General features: G+C 43.8%; 1 protein-coding gene across 4 annotated transcripts in view; it reads right to left on the bottom strand.

The window, feature by feature from the left end:
• MTSS1 (MTSS I-BAR domain containing 1) overlaps positions 1-20,697 on the bottom strand; it is a 500,273-nt gene that overhangs the window by 39,753 nt on the left and 439,823 nt on the right. The gene's annotated exons all lie outside the window — the stretch shown is intronic.

The following is a 20,697-nucleotide window of genomic DNA, read 5'->3' as shown; positions in this document are numbered from 1 at the left end:
CAAAAGATGACCCGCATTGCTTAAATTACATAATGCCAGGCATAAAATAATTGAGTAGAACACACCAGGCTTAAAGAACACGAAACACAAGATTTCTAAGAAGAGGGCAACATAGCTACAAATATCAGATGCAATGGGTTCTGGTGTAAAAGCATCAGTTGAAAGGGCAGAATAGAAGGCCGAAAGGCATAGGTAACTGGTTGCAACAAGATATTTTTTTTTACCCTTGAAAACATAACCATAATATGAGCTCTCCTCTATTGACATTCGTATCCATTTCGTATAGTCGCCGCCCAGGAGTCAAAGTAACCTTTTAACTAAAAGCACAGTTTGTTGCCTCCCAGGTCAAAGAGAACAGTGACGATAACAGCACTTGGTCCAAATAGGCCACCAAGCTACTGATACATCTACATTTTAAAAGGAAGTAATGTAGAACTTTTTTTTGTTAGTTTCGTGACATGAAAAGTTCCAGACAAAAGTTTGTCAAACTTCTACTACTCTGTGAAACACAAAAGGTCCCTTGTGTAGATCTCCATTGAACCAATCCAGAAAAGTTACTAGGCAACTTCAAATGGAAGGGTAGCTGTCTTGGGACGCCTCGATATGGTTCTCAAAATCACAAATTCATTCATCAGCTGGTTAAATGATGCAACAGCTTATTTTTCATTGCAATCTCCTTCCTCCCATGTAACACTTTCATCTCCATTGGCTTTCTTGTTCGTTTTTCTACAAGGACATGACGTAGGGCATGTTTTTTCTTTTTACTGTTAAAGAGAGCTGTGGTATCCCTCTCTGCTGCAAAGGTTCCAGTCCCTTTCGCTTAACTGTTCTACAGAATGTGTTGACCCTCGAAAATCTGAATGACTCAGATGCAGTATTATTGGTGTCAACTTGACAAACAGAAGCTATTTTTTGTCAAAGCGCCCCATGCTGCGGTTTCACTTTAATGTTGGCCACGCCCCTTTCTTTAGACGTGGCTTTTCTAAAAAAACGGAGCATGGCCTCCATGAATGTAAAAGCGGTGCATTGGGCACTGGTAATTTGCAAAACAATAGTGCTAGCATTTGCAAGAGTTTAAGCTATTGCGTTGCCAATAGCTAAAACTCTTGTACATGCGACACCTATTACATTCTAAATGCTGGTTTAGCTCCTGCTCTTCTAAACATGTAGTCACCCCATTCCATTTAGCAGTGATGTTAGTGGTGCTGAATGACTGGCTACAGAAGCTCTGCCGGTGTTCTGTCTCTGGCAGTGGCCCATCTGCCGCAGTGCCATCACATCTTCACAGATTTTTCCATGCTTGCGTCTACCAAGCGTGGCCTGGAAAACCCAACCAGAGAAAGAAATAGTGGTATCTGTATGCAGGGAGGAAACTTCCTACTTGTCGGTAACATTTTTCTTTTACAGTCAAAATACTAGGGGTTAGTCTGACCAAGAAAAAGTCAGTTAGGCCACCTTAACATAGTCTCCCAGCATTCTGTTTTGCCATAATGATGGAAGCACTTTTGACAAAACAATATTTAAACACTAGTTAGTCTTCTACTGGGAAGGCGAAGGCAGGTCCTTGTAGACACAGCAGACCTGCCACGTTCTAAACGACCCACTGTGTCATCAAAAGGTAATTGATAATTGTCAAAAAATGTTACAATGAATTACATCACTTTATGAACCCGATGAATGACTTATTTATTAAAGGAACGTACCTTTAGAACCGCTTGAAACGATCAGATTCGAGTTTGACCACTTTTTCTTTAATGGATGCAACCAGATAGGTTTAGAAATATCTCCCTTTTCTGCATGCACACACTACCCCTACTTGCAAGTGAGTGGTGAGTACCTGCACCTCCTTGATTCCCTTCAGAATACGTGGTCCCATTCCGTTGCAAGCTGATTTTTTTTGTACGGTGGTTATTGAGCCACTGCTAGCAGTGAATAAATGTTTTATGTGGAATATCTTAGCTCTTGCATTTATGTGTATTATCCAGTTTACTCCAACGCAACATAAGTGTGCACAGGGAAGAGTATGTGAGGGTCTAGAAGTTTGGACTTCGAAGTAGCCTTATGAGCAAACCTTTAAGTTAATCTGCACTTTTCTGCCTAGTTCTGCTTGGTTTGTAAATTTTGGATAGCAGTGCTTTCACTGGGGGCTGAAGCCGTTGGTAGAAGTCAGAATAAGGGTTGTGACCTCCTTTGGGTGGCCATAAGAGCTCTTTAAGGTGGTTCTGAAATTGTTCTTCAGGTGAGCTTTACCCTCCTAAAAATCAGAAACCTCTTTAATCTATTGTAGCCCTATTGCATCAATTCCCTAGCAAGGGTACCATGGCCCTAATGCAGCCATGGAAAATGCCAACTCCTCCATATTAGGTAGTAAAACATCCATAATTGGGGTGCAGAGGGCTGCTCACAACCCCAATACCAGTGCACCTATGATAGCCACACCACTGTCTTGCACATGACTAAATAATATGTAAGAGGAACTGGTCCCCAGCTATCCTAACTGGCTGCATCTACCCAGCTGTTCTAGAGGTTAAGTTCAGAATTACCATCAAAGTGCTAAATACACACATTTGAGGTCAACAAATGAGGACTCTGGTCATGTATGACAGACAAGGCCTCAAAGGGAGAATTGATGGCCCTTTATGGTGCAGTTGGCGCCAAAAAACAACAGTTCCAGTGATCTCAAGAATGTCTTGAACAATGCACCAACTCCAAGTTTTGTAGAGGGCCAGAGGAGAGTGGACCCCCAAATATGGACTATTAAAACTTAGTTAAGTCTGAGGTAGTAGAACGGCAGACTGCGCTCACGTCTTAGCTACAGCTCATTTTGAGTTTTACTTACAAAGACCACGTGTGGCATCAAACTATGCAAGGTTAAAGCCACATATTTCACAGATGCATTGCCAGAATACATTTTCAGGAAAGTTTATGCTCCTCAAGGACTTGTATTTTAACAACTTGCAAAAAAGACAACTGGTTGTTTCATAGTCCGATAGAACCAAAAGTTGTTGTATTCTCTCAGCGAAAAAAATATTTGTTCTAAGGCAACGAAAAACAGCAAGAATAAACAATATTTATGCCCATTAATACAAAATAAATGGATGGGAAAATAAAAAAACATTAGATCCCAAAGAGATCTTAGGAACCAAGATATATGCATGCAGCACAAGTCATATTAAACAAGCATTAGCAGAACTAATAAGTCTGTCGTTGGCTGCTGGCCTTGGCTTTGTCAGTGTTTGTTATATTTGGGGCACCTGAGTTTTTGGTATTTATTTTTTCACATTTCCACCTGTGTTTATCCACATTAATTTTTTGGCTACCTTTTTGGTATTTATCCACATTTATTTGCTGTTTTGAGAATAAATGAAGACGGGAAAGGATTGTGTTCTGTACCTTTTAACCATCTGTTCGTGGCGAGAAGTGCTGAAGATTCACATGCTCTGCATACTCTTGCCATCTAGTGTTTGGTTTGGAGTTGTGCAACTTGTTTTTCTTCGAAGAAGTCCTTCGAGTCACAAGGTAGAACGAGGCTCCACTATTTGATACAGCACATGGGCATCGATTCCTTTTGAAGATTCTTTTCCCGCGGGTGAGAAAGGAGAGTAACTAAAGTGTCAATATGAAGATGTCCATGATAAGAGAATTGTGTAAAATGGAACTGCAAATAGCCACAATCGTCTGGGAAGAGTGCATGTGAATCTACAACACTACATGCCACAAAAAGATGCTTACAGGGTAAGTTACATAATCCGTTTGATGGCATGTGTGCCTGTAGATACACATGCTCTGCATAGACTGCAAAGCAATCCCTCCTAAGAAGAGGCAGCTAGTGTTTGGGAGTTGCAGTAGTTTGAAAAAGTGTACGTAGCACTGCCTGGCCCACATTGGCTTACTATCACATCTGCACAGTAGTGTTTAGTAAATGTATATGGTGTAGACCATGTGGCTACATTACAAATTTTAGCTATGGGGATATTTGCTTAAAACCCCTTGTTTCTGCCTTCTTATGAGTAGAGCGCGCTCTGGGAGTTACAGGGGAAGGTCTTTTGACTTTACTGTATCAAGTTTGAAGTAATTTTACTATCCATCTTACTATTCCGGATTTGGATATAGGGTTACCTTTATGTAGTGACGTAAATACTACAAACAGTTTTGTTTTCCTGAAAGTTTTAGTTCAATCTAAGTGGAACATGAGTGCTCTTTCTACATCTAAGGTGTGAAGAGCTCTTTCTGCTACAGAATCGGGTAGGGAGAAAAAGGGTAGTTCAATAGATTGATTGAGATGAAAATGATAAACTACCTTTGGTATGAATTTTGGATTACCCTGAAGTACAAATTTTTCTTCATGTATTTGAAAGAATGGTTCTTGTAAGGTTATTGCTTGGAGCTTACTAACATGCCTGAGTGAGGTAATGGCAACTAGAAATGCCACTTTGCATGATATAACTTGAAGTGGGCCTGAGTATAAAGGCTCAAAAGGAGGACCCATGAGCCTAGAAGCACAATCTTTAGGTTCCAGGAGGGTGCTGCAGGCACATGAGGTGGAATTACTTTTTTTAGTCCTTCCATGAATGCTTTAATGACAGGAATTCTGAAGAGTGATAGATGCAGCTATTGCAGGAAGATGTAATCAAAAGGAAGTGTATACTAAATTGTACTTTTTAAAATGAAGTAAATAGCAAATAATGTGCTGCACAGTGGCGTTGATAGGATTCATGTGTTTAATTTGTCAATAGCAAAGAAAACACTTCCATTTTGCAGCATGACAGGCTCCAGTTATCGGTCTGCTTGCCTGTTTAAGAATATCCATGCATTCTGATGGTAAGTTTAAATAAACAAACACTAAGACCTCAGGAGCCAATTCGCTAGGTTGACCATCTTGGGAACTGGGTGTCTGATTTGTCCTTGATCCCGAGTGAAGGTCCAGCCTGTTGGGGAGCTTCTTGTGTGGTACTACTGAGAGAACCAGGAGCGTTGTGAACCAGGGCTGACATGCCCAGGTGGGAGCTACAAGGATCATGGTGAGAGATGTTTGGCTGAGTCTCTGAACTAGAAATGTAATGAGATGGAGAGGTGGAAAGGCATAGGCAAACATTCGCGACCAACTCATCCATAGTGCGTTACCGCTGGATAGTGGGTGTGGGAACTTGAGTTTAAAATATTTATAGAGCGCGCGATCACCTAGCGGTTCCATGGCGCTAACGAGTACTGAGCTAATAGGACAAGAAAATCGGGGGAGGAGCAAAGGATAAGCGCGTTATGATGGGAAGGCTTGGGAGAAGAGTAGCGTTTTACGGAAGTGTGAGTATTGGGTGGAGGATCTAAGGTGAACGGGGAGAGAATTCCAGAATGCCGGGGCCAGTGTAGAGAATTTGGTACCTCCCCACTTCTTGCGCTTAAAGCGGGGAACTGTCAATAGTTGTTGGGAGGATGAGCGTAGTTCCCGAGCCGGGGCATAGGTTTTGATTTCAGAGGAGATAAAGGCCGGAGCTAAGCCGGCCCGGGACCGAAAGATGATTCAACCCATTTTGAACTGGGCTCGTTCACGGATGGGGAGCCAGTGCAAGGATTTGAGGAGAGGAGTGACGTGATGGAATTTGGCCAGGTTGAAGATCAGGCGGGCAGCCTGGTTCTGGACCAGCTGCAGTCGTCGCATACTGGAAGCAGGCAGGCCATAGTATAGGGCGTTGCCATAGTCTAGGCGGGAGATTACCATCTCCAAGACTATGATCTTCAGGACAGAGAGTGAGAAAAACCGAGAGACTTTACGGATGGTACGGAGTGAGAGGAAAGAAGAGGACACCACTTGGCTGATTTGGGAGTGCAAGGTGAGTTGGTCGTTCAATTTAATGCCATGAGTTTTTACAGAGGAGGATGGAAAGGGGGGTGAGCCAAGGGAGGGGGGCCAGAAGAGAGAGGACCAGGGACTGGAGCAACCACCTGTCAAAACCAGCTCAGTTTTGTCTGGGTTTAACTTCAGGTGGTTGTAATTCATCCAGTCCCGAATGAAGGTCATGACAGACTGGAAGTTTGTCATGGACTCAGGGGATGGGGATAAGGAAAAAATAAGCTGAAGATCGTCTGCATAATTATAGATGGAGACCTTCATTTGTTGGAGGGCAAAAATAAGAGGGGCAATGTACAGGTTGAATAAAAGAGGGGAAAGGGAGGAGCCCTGGGGGACCCCGCATTGTACTTTGCGGAAGTCCGCCGAAAAGTCGCCCAGGCGGACTGCCTGGGTGCGATCCCTCAGGAAGGAGGACAACCAGACCAAGGCCGAGCCTCCGATCCCCGCCGCCCTGACACGGGAGAGTAAGATGGAGTGATCTACTGTGTCAAAGGCGGCGGAGAGGTCGAGGAGGATCAGGGCCTGGGGGTGGTTGGTGTCCATACCCTCTCTGAGGTTGTCAAGAACCGATAGCACCACGGACTCCGTGGAGTGTGCGGGACGGAAACCGGCTTGGCGGGGGGCTAACACCCTGTTCTCCTCTACAAAGGTACTGAGTGCTCTGGTCACGTGGCGCTCCAATACCTTGCCCAAAAAAGGTAGTAAGGAAATGGGGCGGTAATTAGTAGGAGCGGAGGGGTCAGCGCCCAGCTTTTTAAGGATGGGGACGATGATGGCCGATTTGAGAGGAGGAATAACGATGCCCTGGCATAGTGAACTATTGAGAAAATCAAGGGGGGGCTGCACGCACACCGAATAGATGTGTTTAAGGATGTAGGCAGGACAGGGATCCAATGGGGAGCCTGATTTGACCTTAGGCAGAAGGGTAAGAAAGGACTCCTCTGTCAGAAGGGGGAAGGAGTCGAAGCGGGCCCCAGGTAACGGACCTTGGGGGTTGACAAAGGAGGGGGGGGAGAGGAATGTTTGCCTTGATGTTGGAAATTTTATCCAGGAAAAAGGTGTTGAGGGAGTTACATAGATCCTGGGAAGGGGAGGGCTTGAGGGTAGCTCTGTCAGCGTAGGCGAGGTCGTGGACAATAGAGAAACTTTCTCTAGGCTGATTTTCGGCGGCCAGGATTTTTGAAGAGAAATAAGCATTTTTGGTTGCTAGAATAGTTTTTTTGTACAGAGCCAGGAGGGTGATGTACTGATTTTTGAGATTGGGACAATAATCTCGCCTCCAGGTCCGCTCAGCACGGCGTACAGTAAGTTTTAAGGCCTTCAACTCCTCGTTGAACCAACGGTCTGCGTCGTTCGCCCTCCTGGAAGACACCCGCCTGCGGGGAGCGACAGAGTCGCAGGCTGATAGGAGCCAAGAGTTGATGGAATCGGCTTGTGCGGAGGACGACAGACCATAGAGTTCCGGACTGGATGCGGAGAGTGTGGCAGATAGAGAAGCCACATCCACCGTATTCCAGGAGCGCGCCCAGCTGTTTTTGGGAAGAGAGGGTTTGGGGACTGAGCTAAGGTTTAGGGAGAAGGACATCAAAGAGTGGTCGCACCAGGTACAGGGGAAGATGGACAAGGAATCTACTGGGCAGTTGAGGGACCAGATCTGGTCAAGGATGTGGCCATGAATGTGGGTGGGTGAGTGAACGTGGGGGTCAAAGTTGAGGGAACGAAGGGTATCTGAGAATTCCTTGGAGGTCGGGCATTCCGCGGGGTCTGAGGGCCAGAAGTTAAAATATCCTAAAACCAAAATGGAAAAATTATTGACCGCTAAGGTGGCCACCAAATCTTGGAAGCCAGATAAAAAAGATTGAGAAGGTTGGGGGGGGGGGGCGGTACATAAGTAGGCAGGTGAGCTAAAGGAGGATGAACGGGCAACTAGAAAGTCCGATGAACCAATAGAGAGGAAGGCTAAAGTTTGAAAGGGAATTTCTCTGCGGGCAATTAGGGCGCCGCCGCCGCCGCCTGATTTGCCGGGAGGTCGATCAGCGCGCAAGGCGTAATATGAAGCAGGGAGTGCCGCTAGCAGAGAAGGAAGAGAATTGTCACAGAACCAAGTCTCCGTGAGAAATAGGAGATCCGGTTTGTGCAGGTCTAGTAAAATAAAGAGTTCTTGGCAGTGCTTGACTGCTGACCTGGTGTTGAGGTAGTAGACAGATAGAGTGGTGGGCACGGGAAGGGCAGGGGGGTCGGGAAAAGAGCCAAGTAGGGCGGACGGGGGCAGGGGAAAGGGGGGGGAGGGCGCAAAGCTGTCAGTCCCAGCTTACCAATGCGCACAGACGCAGTATCATCCAGGGGCCATGGGCCTTGGAGGTTATATAGCTGCGTAGAAGAATATTGTATCAACCGGGCATGGTGGAGAGCCCCATGGCCCGGTTGGCCGTGGACGGGCGCAGACCGGCTTACCTTTGGCGCGCAAACGTCGCGCCCGCTGCGCTCGTCCGCTGCGCTTCTGGAAGATGCACATGATTTATAGGAGGGTAGGGGGGCGGGGGCGTGGCCTCCGAGAAGGGGCGTGGCCTCCGGGCTTGCCGGAATGGCGGCAAGGAGTGTTAGGGTTGAGGTGCCGCGTCAGCGCTAAGTCCGCTGCGTGAAACAACTCGTGGGCAATGAAGGTAAGTTTTAAAAACAACAAATTAACAAGTGACAATCAAATTTTAAACGTTTCGCGCTCCCGGCTTCCGCCTCAAGAGCTCAGTGCAATGATAGTGAGGCGCCTTCAATCGGCGTCTATAAGTAGTGCTCGGCGGGGGGCGTGGCCTCCGAGAACGCGCTCTGGGCATTTTGCACTTGCTTTTGTGGCAAACAGGTCTATGTGAGGAGTCCTCCTCTTTTGAAAGTAGGGACGTGGGACTTGTGGGTTAAGTTCCCATTTGTGAGTCTGTTGGTTTGTCCTGCTGAGCAGGTCCGCAAGATCGTTGTCCAACCCCAGCAGATATTACACCAATAAATTAATGGGATGTTGAAGAGCCCAGTTCCATATGTCCTTAGAGAGGTGTAACAACTGAAAAGACAGTGTCCCCCTGTTTTTGTAGATAGTACATAGCTGTCTTATTGTCCATCCTGACTTGGACAACCGTGTGAGCTAGATGGGGAAGGAACGCTTTCAGTCCAAGGAATACTGCCTGAAGTTCTAAGTAGCTGATGTGTAGGGATTGACGATTGGCATCTCACAGATCTTGTATGTGCAACCCAACCTGTCTCCGAAGCATCTGTAGTTAGAGTGATTGGAGGTACAGGGCCCAGAAAAGGTTACCCTTTCAACAAATTGTTGGGGTTCCAACATTGCAGAGAACGGTGAGTCTGGCAGTTTTATCAACACTAGATCCTCGAGGTGATACTGTCATAGGCAACTGACGAGAAATACATTGCTGTATTGGTAGGGTGACCAGGCGTCCCGGATTTGACCTGATAGCCCTGTTTTTCACCAGCTGTCCAGGCAGATTTTGGCTCATGTCCCGGTTTTCAGAAGGGGTTGACTGAAAACAGCGAGAGGCACTTTTTTGGGTGTTATAAAGCTTTGCTAGTTAGCAGCTGTTATAAGTAAGCAATTTAATTAATTGCAATGATTTTGGTTGTAGAAATTACATTTTATTTACTTTCTTAATGCATCTTCCGTGATCCTATGTTGATGACAGCTGTCATTCTGCGCCGTTCCGTAGACAAACAATTGTAGTCCTATTTTCCCAAATGTCGCGGTTTTTGGTTCTCAAGATCTGGTCACCTTATGTACTGTGTGTTGAGGATTGCTCCTAAGTACGGTTGAGGTTGAAGGTAAGGTAAGCCATGGGGACATTGACGGTGTACCCCAATTTGTAGCAGGTCTATTGTCACCTGTATGTGTTGCTGACACCGCCGAAGGTTGTTGGCTTTGATTAGGCAACCGTCCAAGTATGGGAATACGTGAATGTTTTGTTGACATAGGTGTGCTGCTGTTACTACTACACTAAGGGATGCCGAGACGTGGGTCCTGTGCCATTAGATTCAAGCTAGTCTGGCTGATGAGGGATGATACCCCGAAACCGGTCCGGGGAGAACCTGGCTTGGCAGTTTGGGCTGGACTATTCCCATGAGGGGCAGGGTCAAGACTGATTTGCATATGGCTGGGTCGGCGTTGTGAACAAAATAATGATTGCTTAAATCCAGATCTTTGCAACTGGGGGTGAATGTTTGCATTATTCAGCATACCGTCCATCATTTTTCTTTTTTTTTGCTACTACTGCTATGCGCTCTGTGAAAACCCTTGGTGCGGTAGTGAAACCGAAGGGGAGATTCTGGAATTGGTAGAGTTTACCTGCTATCACACACCTGAGATATTTGCGATGAGCAGGATGAATGAGTATATGGAAGTAGGTGTCCTTTAGGTCCAAAGTGGCCAGAACGTCGCCCATCTGGAAAAGTGGAATGGCATCTTGTAGAGTGACTATGTGAAAGTGTTCTGATAGGATGTAGTAGTTGAGCGGTCTGAGATCCAGGATTGGTATCAGTGACCCATCTTTCTTTGGTTTTAGAAAATACAGGGAATACACCCCTGTGCCTTGTTGATGAAGGGGAACTGGCTCTATAGCTCCTTTGAGAAGAAGGACTTTGACTTCTTGTTTCAGAAGAGTTAAGTGATCTTGTGATAGTCTGTGATTGCGAGGTAGGATGTTGGGTGGTGTGATAAAGAGCTCCAGACAGTAGCCATGTTGGATAATGGCTAGTACCTATTGGTCTGTTGTGAGGGTTTCCCAGACTGGGTGAAAGGACTGTAGTCTTCCCCCGACAGGTTTTCTGCAATCAGGGTGATGGATAGGACAGTCACTGTTTGGGGGCGGAGGATGCACCACATGTTTAAGCACCCCTACCTCTTCCTCTATTGTTATTCCCTCTAAAGGAGCCTTTGTAAAATCCTTTTGTATAGGTGAATTGCCCCTGCTTGTGCTGGAAAGTGGTGGCATCTGTGGCAAAGGATTTGTATCCGTCCATGTAGCCTGAGCGGCGAAAGGAACTGCAAGGTGTATGAGTTTAGAGTGCTTCCATTGCTTTCACAGTGTCAGTGTCTTTTTTCATTTTGTCTCAAGTAGAGTCCACTTCAGGGCCAAATAAATGCTCTTTATCAAAAGGCATGTTCAAAACTGCCTGTTGAACCTCTGGTTTAAAACTGGAGCCAGGCATGCTTTCTGAGCAATATACTGGTGTTGATGCCCCTAGCAGCTGTGTCTGTTGCATCTGAGTCACATCTAATTGAATTATTGGTGATGGCCTGACCTTTGCTAACAGCCTATTTGTCATGTATTCCTATAGGTTCTGAATCGATCCCCCTATTCCTGACCCTATTCTGGTTAAACTAACTATCAAGTTAACTAACAGTCAGCCCATGAGGCAAGAACAGCCCCCATGATGCAGATACCGTTATCTGACGCAGTCACACTACGGCACAGGAACGTGTTATCTGATAAGGTCATAACGCTTGAGATCTAATTAGACAAGCGACATTCCTCCAGCCCCTTATAAGGCATACGACGTTCTCATAACAAATCAAACCTATGACAACCTGGAAAATCCGTGCGGCCATTGTTTTGATTTCACAGAGAACTTCAGTAAAAGAATGTGCTAACGAGCAAGTCGTATGACATCTTTATTGACGTATCTATGTCCATCCTTACGTCAATCTCGGCACCTTTAAGGTATAAATATTGCCGATCTTGCCCTATGCAAACACACGCGTGGTGACGAGACGGAGCAGCCATACTTGCCGAAGCCGAGAGCAGAAGCAGACCCCGCTGGCAGCAGCCCCGCCTTCCTGACGCGCTGAGAGACGCGCTGCTATCTCAAGCCGAGAGACCCAGCACCGGCGCTTTCGGGCAGCCCTCGCAGGCAGCCTGGAATATCGAGAGCAGAGAAAGAGATACCATTCCTCATTCATCCTAAATTCAAGGTACAGAACTGAATAACCCCTCACAGAGAATTCTTTAGTTATTCACTTGGCAAAAACAAACTTAACTTAAAACTGTAACTTTCTATTCCCGCCCACGCATTAGACTTAGGTCAGGTACACGGGGTAGGCGTATTTAGAAACACCAGTTGAGCACGTTTAGTCAAATGTATATGTAAATATATTTTAATCATTTTAAACATCATATGGCTCAGAAACCATATCAATGTTTTTACAGTATTATTTTATACTATTGCTTTTAATGTATGCACTTTACTTAACTATAAGTATTGCAATAATATCGATCCATTTCTCTTGTACGAGAAAAGAGACTGATCAATAAATAACACCTTTTTATTGAACACGCCCGTCTCTTCCTTTTCTCTACAATCTGATGAGACTAAGAATGCACGTACTGACTGAGTAAAATAATTGCCTTGTGCTCACACGACTCTTGAGATTGACTTTTGATTAGGGGAGAGCAAAGTTGTCATGTTCTATGGTTGTCAGAAACTAAATCCCTTCTTGTCTAATCAGGGGAGTTAATTCTTTCCTGAACATTCGAGAAAGTTTCTAGCGAACTCTGAGCTACGCTGGCAAACCCAAAACTTTAAGTCTAGTATCGACAGTAGTAGACCTAGTTAACGTCTGGCCTAGGCCTTTACTGCTGTAGGTACTATTCCAATGCGCAGAGCCTATTGGGAAAATAGGAACTACACTACATGGCGCCCAACGCGTTTGGAAAGGGCGATAAAACTAACGTAAGACATTTAGAGTAACTCAGTCGTGCTTTCTCACTCAGACCCCTTTTCCCAAATTCTCCAAAGACGTCTGGAGTGGGTGAAAGGTAATATCCTCCAAAACCGCACAGGAGGGAACTCCTATGTAAGGTTCTTGGTTTAGTCAACGTTGAAGGATACACTGTTCCAAAATATTGTGCATCTAATCTCTGTTCCATAAAGAAACCTGATCTGCAAACAAACATAATACCATCCTGTCGGTAAAATGTCAGACAGTGATGATGAAAGAGAGGCAGTTAGATTAGCAGCTGAAATAGCAGCAGCAGATACTGCACTAAAGGATGCAGACGCGGATATAATACTCATTCCGGTCAGCAAAAGGAAATCTATAACCTTTAAACTTATAGAAAATGGACTGACACCTAGAGGTGGCACAGTCATATTCGTAATTGAGGCACACGAATATCGGCAGACAGAGGTATACTATTCATGGATACATTTTCCAGCAGCAAATGCTGTAACAAAGTACTTCCACTATTACAAAATAGAGGTTCCACCCGACATTTACACTCCTTTCGAGGAGGTGGAAGTACCACTCAAATTCCAAGAGCATTTGCTCTTATTTGATGGCGCCCTAATACATAACAATCACATTACAAGGCTCGGTCCTTTAGGAAGACCAGGAGCAACGTGGCCGGTCTTAGCCGGATACACACCACACCCAGACATCGAAGGGATGTCTACTGGAGAGCTGTTAATACAGCTAAAACAATTACTAAAAATTCATAGACAATTAGTTCAGTATGTAATGCGGACTTCAACAATTCAGCCAGCGATTAAACTTCCACAGCTGACCCCTCACCAGGGGAACACAAATAAAATCACACCACAGAACATCCAATCCTGCCTAGGTAAAGTTCCGGCTAAACGGGAACAAATACCATTCTGGTTGGCACAGAAAATCACCCAAATAGAGGCGGTGTTTCCTGACACCACCCCGATAGAAAAACACAGGATTCTGACTATATGTCTCCCAATGGGAATCGCACCACACATAGAGGACTGTGACACTTGGGGTACAGTCTTTGCTTCAATCTACACAAAAACGCACGGTGTTCCATCCATTTCGGTAATACCAGATGTGCTAAAACAAATTCAAGATGAATACGGTCCAGAACCAGCTTTAACTCTTGGTATGAAATTACTGAAAGACTTCAAGCAGGTCTCGGCTATATTATTAGCCAATATAAAAGGTGAAGCAGCAAACGTGGCGATCCGCCAGAGGTTAAAAGAGACAGATATAGCAGACCAACCAGCTGAAATTGCCAGAATCATAGAAAAATCTTATAAAGAACTAGGTAGAGATAGTTTAGGTGGAATACCAGTAAAACCGCAACTGACTGAAAGTCCAGAAAAAATATTTTTTAATAATAATTCATCAAAAAAGAACTGGGATGGAAACAAACAATCCAATCCAAAAGAAAAGAAATTCCAGTCCCGAGGAAGGTCTCCTAGGCAAAGGGAGAAATCTCCGAACCAGAGACACAGGTCACCCCAGAGTGACCCCTCTGGGAAAAGATATAACCTTAGAAATAGGGATAATATTAAAAAACCTGATAGATATCAAGACATTGATACACGTCCCTCTCAAACTTTTCAGAATTCCTCGCAGAAATCGGAAAGAAGAGGACGATCAGAACAAATAGAAGAGCACGCCAAGTCCAAAGACAAGGAACCTGCTCAGCTAAAAAAGAAATTACAATTTCCAAAAAAGAAGGTAGCCAGTATCAAGGTAGTTAACAATGCCGAGAATACTGAGGACACAACTGAAAAACGGAGAGTGGGCTCAGACAATGCTAGACAGCGCAGCAGAAGTGAGCATAGCTCGCAAAGTCCTTATGAATCATCTGGAGACAGTGGACACGAATGAATACCTTCAAGTGGAAACTGCAGACACCAGAGTTAGCAAGCCCCACAAGATATACGAGATAACATTACGTATAGAGGGAGATAAGACTAGGAAAATAAGGGGACTATTTTGGGATAACCTCTCCAAGGGTTATGACATCCTTCTAGCTGAAAAAGACTGGCCACCAGAGTTTGTCAGGGAGTGCCCTCATGGCGAAGAAGTAATTATGCCTGCCTTCTCGAATCAAATCCCGATTCATAAAAAATATACACTTGCTAGAAAGTGGGCAGTGGCCTTAGCACCTGCTTTATATAAAAATCATGTAGGATGGGATGAGGATTCTCCTCCTCACAAAATCCAGTTAAAATCACAACCTACTGCACAAAGGCAGTACCCAATTAAGCAAGAAGCTAAAAAACAGGTAAATGAAATACTAGATCAGCTAGAATACCAGGGGGTGATTGAAACTTGCACCTCACAAATGAACAATCCTTTGTTTCCGGTCTCCAAACCAGACAATTCATATCGTCTAGTTTTGGATTACCGACACCTTAACACATGTTGCAAAACATTTGCAGTGCAAAACTCACACAGTGCTGCACTAATGAATAACATAGTGCGCAAAAAATACAAAACAACCTTGGACATCTCCAATGGATTCTTTTGTCAAAACATAGCACCTGAGAGCAGATATTTAACTGCATTCTCAGTAAATGGCACTCAAAAGCAATTCTGTCGGTTAGCCCAGGGGTACAAGAATAGCCCGGGAGTATTCTCAGCGAGAGTAACAGAATTACTACAACTATATGATGATGAAGCATTATCTTATGTCGATGACATTTACTTAACGGATGATGACTTGGATACTCACTTGAAAAGAGTGAACACTATAATACTTGGGTTCGCAGCAGAGGGTTACAAATTCAACTTTAAAAAGTCCAGAATTGCCCATCTGACAGTCCTGTTCTTAGGATATGAGTTATCAAGTGAAGGTAAAAGCCTGGCAGACAATTTCCTAGAGAAATGTGCCGTAATCCAAGCTCCTAAAACACTAAAAAAACCTACAGTCAATTCTAGGCTTCCTAAATTTCGGAAGAACATACATTACAAATTACGCAGAAAGGGTCAAACCCCTTTATGATCTAATTAAACCAGACTTCAAAAAATCCAATTGGACTCAAACACACACAGAAATTTTGAGATCCTTACAAACAGACATGCTAATTAAAACAAAATTAGAAACACGTGATAACACACGCAATCTTGTGATTCGAGTCATCCCAGGGAGATGCGGATTCACATACCTTACCTCTAATGAGGGAGAAAAGGTACCAATTGCATTCAAATCACACTTGTATACAGAAGCTGAACAGAAATTCAGTAATACAGAAAAAATCATTCGTGCAGTTCAAACCGCAATAGCTAGAGAAAAAGACATAGCTGACGGTAGACATATCACAGTCAGAACAGCAGAATCAGCCTTGGAGGCACTAACAACACCGTGTAATTTACCAACAACAACATTGAATCCGGAATGGATACAATGGGTGAATTCCATCACAACGGACAAAGTATACTACTACTTTGATCCAGAACTAGAAGAAGTAAAAAATCTAAAGTATGAAAAGACGTATCCTCTACCAATCGACATTCTGCCTCTACGACATTACGCCTGTGTAATCTATACAGACGGACATGCTCAACCCTCCGTTTGGGGAGAACAAGCATACAACCCCACATGTGAGATTACAAAAGAAGTGTGGCGGGGAGGTAAACTAAGACCTCTATTAACTAAATCACACTCGGTAGAAACTAATTCAGAACTACAAACTGAAATAATAGCTTTGAAAATGGCGCTAGATAATGCGGATCGCGAATTCCCGACACTTATAGTGTCAGATTCATATTACTGCGTCAAAGCATATAACAAGGATTTGCAGACATGGATTCAGAACGGTTACAAAGATGACACAGATGCACCAATAAAGCAGAAACTGCTCTGGGAACAAGTAGCTCTTTTGAAAAAAGAACTACCAAAGACTCACGTGACACACTCACTGAGTCATCAGCGTGATGGCGTTCACGTTGTGGGGAATTCATTGGCTGAAGCAGCCGCAGCGGCAGCCACTAAACCGGCTCCCGTAGATCGAAAAAAGCGTACATTAAAATACATTGACGGTGAAACAATGCTGGCGGTGAAAACGTCATCAAAAGGCGACTGCTCAGCGTTACCGATCAACTATCCACTCAATTATACATACATAATCGATGCGAACTCCGTCCCTTTTGCTCGAATCCCTGGAGTGGGGGATAGAGTGATTCCAAACATGGACAGGAGAAGCTTGTTAATCGCAGACGCACACATGGGCGAGGGTCTCAGACACCTCAAACTGAAAGATTCTCTGGAAGAATTACAATCACGGTACTGGTGGCCAGGCATGAGCCTGCATTACACCATGTTTGTAAAAAACTGCCCAAACTGCAACAGAGATCGCAGTGGGGAGAGAAACAGTTTAATACCTCGTCGTATCAAGGCAGATAATATCACCAGTAAAAAGCAGGGCTTGCGATTAACATATACAGGCTAGTTTCCACTTATAATGTAGATCACCAGCACTTGGCTGACGTCCGGACTGTTATACAAAGATTTGCGAGTCTAAATGGCATATAGGCTAAGAGCATGCTACGTTCGACCATTGTTTTCACTCAAGCCCTCCGGCCGGGGGGGAAACATGGCCAAATGAGCACAGCCCAGCGGGAATCTTCTCACTTCCTTCCTGAGGGTACGGGATGGTGTAAAGAAAAAACCAAGGCAGAAAGCAATCTATAATGGAAAGGATATTAGGTTCGGGAGCTGGGTGGGTCAAACATCTAATAAGTGTCCAACGTAGTCTAAATAACTTGCCAAGAAATTCTCTGAAGGGATTCAGTCCGTACGAATTATTATTTGGAACTAGAATGATAATCTCTGACCTTGATAGTCAGACTTCAGTGGTTAAAGAAAAAAGCTTTGATGTCAAAGACCGTTTGGCTATTTTGCAGGACTTAAACAAAACAAGAAAAGACCTGAGCAACATACAGTTGAAACAACAGCCAACAACCACTGAAGAATCACCACCTGTCCCAGCAAGACCTGTCTGGATTCCAAAAGTCGGGGATCTAGTCAGGGAGAAGATCGCGGTAAAGAAGGAATTTGGGCCTTCTTACAGAAAAGCAGTTCCTGTCTTGTCTGTCAACGGGACAAGATCAGTTGTACTACCGCCACTTGCTGGTAAAAAGGAGAACCGAGTTGTATCCATCGACCTGGTAAAACCACAACATGTGGCCGATAACAAACAGTAGGCCAAGTGGACTCCCAATAAGTAGCAGAACACCAAGGTTTGCTACCAGTACAGAGGTCTTAACAAAGAGGCTCATCACATTCGAAACGCCTACAGAAGAACAACAAGGACTATGCAACAAAGCAATAGAACTCAGACCTCTGACAACCCGAATAAAAACATTTAGCAGAGACACACCAATCTACAATGAAGTACCAAGTGAAAATGCAAGAAACAAAAATCCTGAAGCAATTGGAACAATTGACAGAACTGCATCCGGGTACTTCATCAACTTCGATGATTCCTCTGAAGGCTTCAGTGAATCAAAGACACAGCCATCATCAAAATCCTTTAAAGACAAAGCTAAGGAACTTTTGAAACAACTGAAAGAAACATATCTGATTTCTCCATGGATTGAATTTTGGGTGGGTTTTGGTGCATTTATCCTCATACTTTGGCTCATCATGGTATTTACTTTGGGACGCTTCATTGAGGGAAAATATGCTAAAATGGACACAGCAAGTCAGAACATCAACTTGGTCCTCAAACCACACACATCTTCACACGTCAAGAAAAGAGAACTTTCTTCAGCCAACTTCACAGCCAATCCGATACCTGGTGGGGTAGCCTGGGACAACACTGACTATGAAATTTATGGTCCGGTCGAGATCCTGAAATACCCACACCAAATCAAGATCTCCTTGAGTGACTTTGCAAAACCAAACTCATTTGCTGATGATTGGGACTTCGAAAGCATTAACAACATGATGTCTGATCTAGTAATGTCTGCTAAATTTACAAAACATGATTATTTGCAAGGTTCTACAAATTATGATAGTATGTATTGCTATAACCACTATGGTAATCATTTTTTGCATAAATCTGCACAACCTAGAAATGTTTTAAATTATAATCAATGGGAACATTGTGCAACACCTCCAAAAGGGAGCTCAAGAACCGTTTATGACAAATATTCATATTTTTCAGGTTTTAACACAAGTAATGCTGAAACATTTTATTTTAAAATGTCAAACAAGACAGGGATGAAAACCATGATAACCAACACAAAATTGATATATTCAGATTCATTCTTCGAAAAAATGAATACCTTTGGATTTGATTATTGGGACAAAAATGTTGATTTGAAAAGTGTTTGGGGTACAAAAGATTGGCAAGTACAAGGTTTAGAAGCTTTGTTTAGAGCCTGCATGATCCCAGAACAAATGATATTTTTAAATGACACTGTTCAACAAACCACCTGTCTTGGATTAGCCAAAATCAAAGATTTAAATAAACCGTCTATTCCAAAGCCAATAATGTTTAGCAATAACTCTGATAAAGATGAAGAGATAGACGTAAACCATATATTAAACCAAAACAGAACACATCCTGATTGGAAACAATGGTTGATCTGGCCCACAGATACAAATAACTGTCAAGATAGATTCCTGAATAAAACACAGGGTTTCAAAATGACCAGGCCAGACCCTAGATATCCCCAAAGACATCACCCAGGGATAATAACAACCTACAGTGTGGGCAAATTATGCCTTCAATGGCTACAAACTTCCACACTGCCTGAAATTAAGCAACACCTAACTTTACTTACTGATGGTGCTGACTTGCGTGATTTCATAATGGGACCACGCAAACAGCGTCAAAAGCGTTTCATAGCAGCCTCTGTATATGCAGCATACAATGAGGCCTGGAAGGTTACTCAAATTGAAACAGCAGAGAGAATACGGGAAATTGACCGTATTAATTTGGAAAAATCACTTTCTGTAGTGGACAATGGGTTAATGACTCTGTCCTCCAGAATTTTTTCTTTGGACAGCATTGTGTCGTCAGCAATCGATATATTATCGCAAGACTTACTGTTATTACAACATGGTCAGTCACAATTGCGTTCTATTGTACAGCTTGGCTGGACGTTACAAAATCTGCGTTCAGGCTATGTGCCTTGGCGTTCAATCAACACAACGTCACTATTCCAAATCTTTAACCTTACTGATAGACAAATCGGTATGGCGCAAAAGGGTGCTGATTATACAATCTTGAGCATTGAAAAACTAGAAAGATTACCAATGACAATGTCAGAACGACCTGTCAGTGAATGGATAATCCACGGAATCATAAATATTCCAATCTCAACCTTCAGGTTTCAATACTGCCAAAAATATATACAGGCTGGCATGTACGAGAAATTGGGAAAGGGGTACCTTAAAACAACTTGGAACCTGCCCTATTCACATGCATGTGTCAGTAATAAAGGACAGAAAGTGTTTCTTAGTGGCAACAATTGTGCTATGTCACTAAGCGGCACGCTTCTGTGTAACGGAATTAGTTTGCATGGAGCCTGTGAAGGGAATTCATACAACCTTTCATGTCACCAGCAAGGCGCACCTGCAACTGAAATAGAACCATTCTTTCAAAGACTCTATAATGGGAGTTACATTCTTATTGTAGACCGCAAATGTTGTAGTCTTATGCCCGGGACTCCTTATCTAGTGACTACGACTGCGAAGGTCAAGTGCTGTGGACGTTCTTTGTTCCCCAGCTCCTTTCCAGACAGGGAGGCAAGGGCATGGCCCAGTTTGAAAATTACTTCTATTCGAATAGATACTTTAAGCAGAATGAAAACAGTGCTTCTTCAGACGCCTACAAGGCTCACGTCATCAAAAGAAACGTATGATCTACAAGTCGCAAGGACGACTGCAGAGATACATACATTATTATCAACTAATTCCCCCGTACATTTTGCGGAAATCCTGAGCGAAATCTTAAATATTTCTGATACCACTGGGGTCTCAAAGGTATTTAAGACAGTATTTTCGATGGCATTAACACCATTCAAAGCCATACTGGGTATTTTTCCAGATTTCGTCCATTCGATTTTTGGCGGACTTCCCCTGATC

The sequence above is a fragment of the Lissotriton helveticus genome, chromosome 4_1 (genome assembly GCF_964261635.1).
Source record: "Lissotriton helveticus chromosome 4_1, aLisHel1.1, whole genome shotgun sequence".
Classification (NCBI taxonomy): domain Eukaryota; kingdom Metazoa; phylum Chordata; class Amphibia; order Caudata; family Salamandridae; genus Lissotriton; species Lissotriton helveticus.
The sequence above is the reverse complement of the archived record's forward strand: the minus strand, read 5'-3'. Positions and strand labels throughout refer to the sequence as shown.